This window comes from Notolepis coatsorum (genome assembly GCF_963971535.1).
Source record: "Notolepis coatsorum genome assembly, chromosome: 2".
NCBI classification, from domain to species: Eukaryota; Metazoa; Chordata; class Actinopteri; order Aulopiformes; family Paralepididae; genus Notolepis; species Notolepis coatsorum.
This window is the reverse complement of record NC_140166.1, coordinates 119,197,916-119,203,915: the sequence shown is the minus strand read 5'-3', so window position 1 is coordinate 119,203,915 and position 6,000 is coordinate 119,197,916.

The following is a 6,000-nucleotide window of genomic DNA, read 5'->3' as shown; positions in this document are numbered from 1 at the left end:
AAATTGCAATATCTTATTGTGAAATAAGAATAATATAATGTGATATGTTGATATGCTACTGTGAGATTACAACATCTGATGTGATATTACAGAGGATTTTGATTGCAATATTTTATTGTGAAATAATAAATAAATTATGTGAAATATTCATATGCTACTGTGATATTACAACATCTGATGTGATATTACAGAGGATTTTGATTGCGGTATCTTATTGTGAAATAAGAATAATATAATGTGATATGTTGGTATGCTATTGTGAGATTACAACATCTGATGTGATATTACAGAGGATTTTGATTGCGGTATTTTATTGTGAAATAAGAATAATATAATGTGAAATCAAAAGATACTGTCTTTTTTACATGTATTTGTTGGGATATTACAGGAGGCCTTAATTACAATATGTTACTGTAAGATAATACTGTTAAATGTTGTGAAATGCTGGTTACTTTTTACAGTGTACTGTCACCGGCATTTAAGAAGGGTCTAGGGTTATCTACTCAACACTAGGTCTGAGATGCATTTAAGTCCTATTGATAGTTTTTTCCATACCTTTGCAAGGATATGTATGACTGTGTTGCATTAATTTATTTTAAATTTGGTGAACTTTATGGTATTTATAGCTTATTCATGATTGTGATACTTCTTATTGAATTGTTTAAAGAATATGTGTTTAACCCAAGGGGTGATTAATGTATTGTAGGACCTTACAAATATGATTTGATCCCAACAAGTGGTGACATTTCGAAGTCTTAAAGGGGTCACATTCACATAGCTGAATATAGTTAGACAACTGGATAATATTTGTATTATAACTAGGATGAACTTAAAATCATTCAAAACAATTATTACATAACAATTATTACAATGAAACGCAGTTGTGTATATTATATTTTTTTTTATTAAAGAATATTACAAATCATGCTGCAACCTTTTTTATCAATAATATAAGCGTGCATAACATCAATAATGTGATTAATATCTAAAGTTTCTAAACACTTATGATTTTTCAGCTTAAAAGCCGTAACATCCACTATTACGGTGTATAAACACAACAGGTGTGCTCTGTTAAAATGACCATTCATATGATCTAAAATAGTAACTAAGCCGTTTTCAGATAGAAGACTTTCATCCTCTGAGAGTGTCTCTATCATATATTGCCAATTATTTAACAAGCCTTTCTCTCTCACCAGCTTCAACATATTTTCAAAAAGCCTTAAGCGCAGGCTATTGACATTCCCGGTTACAGTGTACAAGTGGGCATCGTTGACTTTATTAGCTATAGCATGCTTTAAAAGCAATGCGATATCATAGTTTATAGAGGTCGTAATACAGCTGGTAGTCCTACTGAAGAAATTCCCCATTTCCTATGCTACGATCCTGGTACTTTAAACAACAGCTGATATAGGGTGTGTATTTCTGTATGGGGGTGGGGGCGTAGCTGCGGACGGGTGTATATGACGCTATAGATGTGTAGGATAGAAACCTATATATTTAGAGAGTTACCTCTTAGAGAGACCCCTACAAAATAAAATGGCGAGCAGTCTAGCTACAACGGTTAGCCATGTTACGGACAGAGCTACCAGGATTAAAACCATGTTACTTGCACCTTGCAGATATGGTAGAGAGATCTATAACGAACTATGCCCGGTCCTAGGGGGTATCCTAGGATTTGAATACGATGCTAGAGCTGAGAGAATACTGTTCTACAAGATGACCGTGGAGGATTTCCAGGGCGTTGCAAGCAGGCCTGAGATGTATCTAAAGGAGACGGAATTTTGGGAAATGAAAAAGGCTTCTTTTAAGTCTATGGATGGATTAGTGGGTAAAACGCTTAAGGACGGACAGCTAATCACGCTGTTAATAGGCCATAGCCGGCTAGGGTACGGGTATGTGCATTACGTGGCTAGGATATCTATAAAAAGTACTCCGACACTTGATGTAGAGCCTGATCTAGCCATCTCCAGGCGGTATAATTCTACTCTTGAGCATTTCATCTTCTCACTTCAGGTAACCAAATGGCTGCAATGTCTCCAGACATGCGGGGAGGTCCTTCAAGAGGTGTTCGAGGCGAGAAGGCTCTTACCGAGCGAATCAGGGGACCTGGAGTACGATTGACCCCTGCGAGGGGGCGCCGGAGAGGGCGTGTCAACCCTAAATCCTCCTTTAAAAAGACTTACAGTGCATTTTGTACTTTTAGATAGCAATCATGGCTTTGTATGTGGCACATGAGGCTGATCCTGCTAACTCTGCATTGGATACATTAGATTACCTGGTACCACTAAACACGCCTGACGATGTTGAGACACTACCCGCTGGCGTTTATAGATTCATGGACCCTCCTTCACAGCAACCAAACTTTGCTTGGTATGAGGCTGATCCTTCTAAGCAGGCCTCGGATACACTAGATAGCATGTCTCCACTATACGCTCCAGACGAGGAAGTTGAGACATTACCCGTACCCCTGTATGGTTCAACTAAAACTCCTTCATTGCTAAGCCTCCTAGACAGCTTTAGGACTAGATACAGCCCTCTTTCAACGATTTGGGAGACTTCATCGCCGGATTCACCACCGTCAAACCCCTTCAGGTGTACGAATCCTAATAGCCCCTGGTACACGGGTCCTTGGGAGACTTCGTCGCCGGATTCATCACCGCCAAACCCCGTCAGGCATATGGATGTCCCTCCTAATAGCCCCTGCTACACCCCTCCTACATCAGAATCTGATGTATTCCAACCTGACCCCGAAGAAATACCTCTCATTGATGTAACCAACATAGCATCAGGACTGCCATCCCCAACCGGGGGTACGGTTAAGAGACTGTGTCCTACTAGAAGAAAAACCTTCCACTTCCCAATCAAAGTATCTACTCTTAAAGCCTTAGTGACAGCCGCGGAGCTGTCAGGACAATTGTACATCGATGGGTAACCGGGAATGTCAATAGCCTGCGCTTAAGGCTTTTTGAAAATATGTTGAAGCTGGTGAGAGAGAAAGGCTTGTTAAATAATTGGCAATATATGATAGAGACACTCTCAGAGGATGAAAGTCTTCTATCTGAAAACGGCTTAGTTACTATTTTAGATCATATGAATGGTCATTTTAACAGAGCACACCTGTTGTGTTTATACACCGTAATAGTGGATGTTACGGCTTTTAAGCTGAAAAATCATAAGTGTTTAGAAACTTTAGATATTAATCACATTATTGATGTTATGCACGCTTATATTATTGATAAAAAAGGTTGCAGCATGATTTGTAATATTCTTTAATAAAAAAAAATATAATATACACAACTGCGTTTCATTGTAATAATTGTTATGTAATAATTGTTTTGAATGATTTTAAGTTCATCCTAGTTATAATACAAATATTATCCAGTTGTCTAACTATATTCAGCTATGTGAATGTGACCCCTTTAAGACTTCGAAATGTCACCACTTGTTGGGATCAAATCATATTTGTAAGGTCCTACAATACATTAATCACCCCTTGGGTTAAACACATATTCTTTAAACAATTCAATAAGAAGTATCACAATCATGAATAAGCTATAAATACCATAAAGTTCACCAAATTTAAAATAAATTAATGCAACACAGTCATACATATCCTTGCAAAGGTATGGAAAAAACTATCAATAGGACTTAAATGCATCTCAGACCTAGTGTTGAGTAGATAACCCTAGACCCTTCTTAAATGCCGGTGACAGTAGTGTTGCACTAAAAACGGTCAAACAGTTACAATAAAGCATACCAACACATTTGCTATGTATAGAAAAAGGTGTTATTCCTTTTTCTATAGACCGCTAGACCATATGGGGTTTGTATATGGTATACTGTACAGAACCTGTATACACTCTGACAGGGCTCCGGGGGTCAGATATTTATCTTTCTGTACAAGTTTTTTAAGTGAAATATATTAGTAGGACTCTTTTTACATCATTCTGACTTATAGATATATAAGAACATAAGACATGTTTTGATATTGTGAAATATTATAAAAACAAAATATAATCGATCCACTATACCACTGGATTCACTATACAATGAAATAAGAATAAAAAATAAGACATGTCGACAATGTAGCTATCAACCAGGCCATCACTGAAACAATATGAATTGTTTTTGCTACACCTTACATTTCGCAGAGTACATTTCACAGAGTAAATTTGACTCAAACAGAGTACATTTGGATAATTGAATGTGAATAATACATTCCTATCTCTAACTTCACAAGTCTGTTCAGAGTACATTTGGATAATAGAATGTGAATGATACATTCCTATCTGTGAACACTAAAATCACGGTAAAACCTAACATTGCATTATTTTCATGGTTATAATGAATAAAAATACATCTTTGTATTAAGATATTTCATGCTAAATAGTTCTTAAAATGAATTTCCTTCAATCATCTGGGACAAAAATCAAACAACCTCGCCTGTAATACTCTGTATTTAGCTTTTTTCTGCATAATTATGAATTATAATATTGTATCAACAACTTTCATACATGTTAGCCATACTATACACTAACTATGTTGAGTGAATTACATTTTATTTACCTTAGAACCACCATCTTTGAGTTGATTGAATATTTCCTATTGTGTGTAGGATTTAATGCATATCCATAATATTGAGAGCATAAAACTCTGGGGGGCTAAAAAAAAACTAGACATTGCAAAGTAATTCATAAATGAGTTATATAATGTACCTTAGATCAGGTTAAAGAAAATACATTTGGGGCTTGATATTACTAAACTTCTAAAAAATACATTTGTATTGAAGCACTTTGTTTTTATACCGTATCATTATGCAAACAGGTAAAAAAAACTATGTTGACATGTCTGTTTTAAGTGCATCAGTCAGTTTCATGGTTTTAGATGTTTATAATTTATGTTTATCCTTGACATTCAACCAATAAACATCAAATTCAGAATTCACTAGGATTGTGTTCTCATGTTTTTTTTACATTTAGCTAAAATATAAATACACACTGTCTATAGTAGATACACTGTTTAGAACAATGTTGTTTGCAAATAGTCTGTTTTACTTATGTAACACGTTAGAGTTGAAATTCATGCATGACAATTGGTAAACCTTAGTCATTTGAGATCCCCTCTTTTAGCTAGACCTGATCAAAATGACAGATAAAAACATAACCAAACACCTAAAAAATACACCAAAAGCAGATTGTTAAAAAAATGTATACAGGCAAACGAGCCTAATCACTGAAATTACAACATCAAACTGCTTGTCTTACAAAATAGGGATGTGTCAGGGGGGTGATATATCTCACCCCTTGACTAAAATAGCATTATCCTTCTGACTATTGATTAAATCTACTAAAAATCGACCTGTTTCATGATTTTAGATGTCTATAATTTATGTTTATCCTTGACAATCAAAGAAAAAAAACACGATTTGTTTCTGAAAAAGAAACCTAACCTCACTTTTAGCCTCTTGACCTGGCTTTCAATGTGTTTTATTCACATTTAGCCTGCTACAGATTATCTGGTAGGTAAAAAAAAACTCTGGACCAAGCTACAAATCTTCAACACAGTTGGCTGAAAGGTGACTGAAAAGGTGACTGAAAACTGGATTGATGCAAGTTACATGAACATGTCTGTTTGAGGAAACAAAATAATGTATTAAACTATTGCAGTATTACACACTATTACACTATTGCATGATTACACATTTGCACAATATTATACTATAACACTATTACATACTATTATATGACTACCCTATGACAATATTACACTATTACACACTATGTCCCTATACACTATTAAACACTAGCACACTTAGATAAGATAAACCTCATCCCTGTGGGACATTTCTATTAATTCACTACATTATTCCTCTATTTAAATCTGGGGACAAACACAGTTTTACCAACTACAGACCATTGTCTTTGTTTTCACAATTTTCCAAGATTCTTGATTCATGATTCTTAGATAGTTTTATTGAAAAGAATAACCTACTGAGTGAGA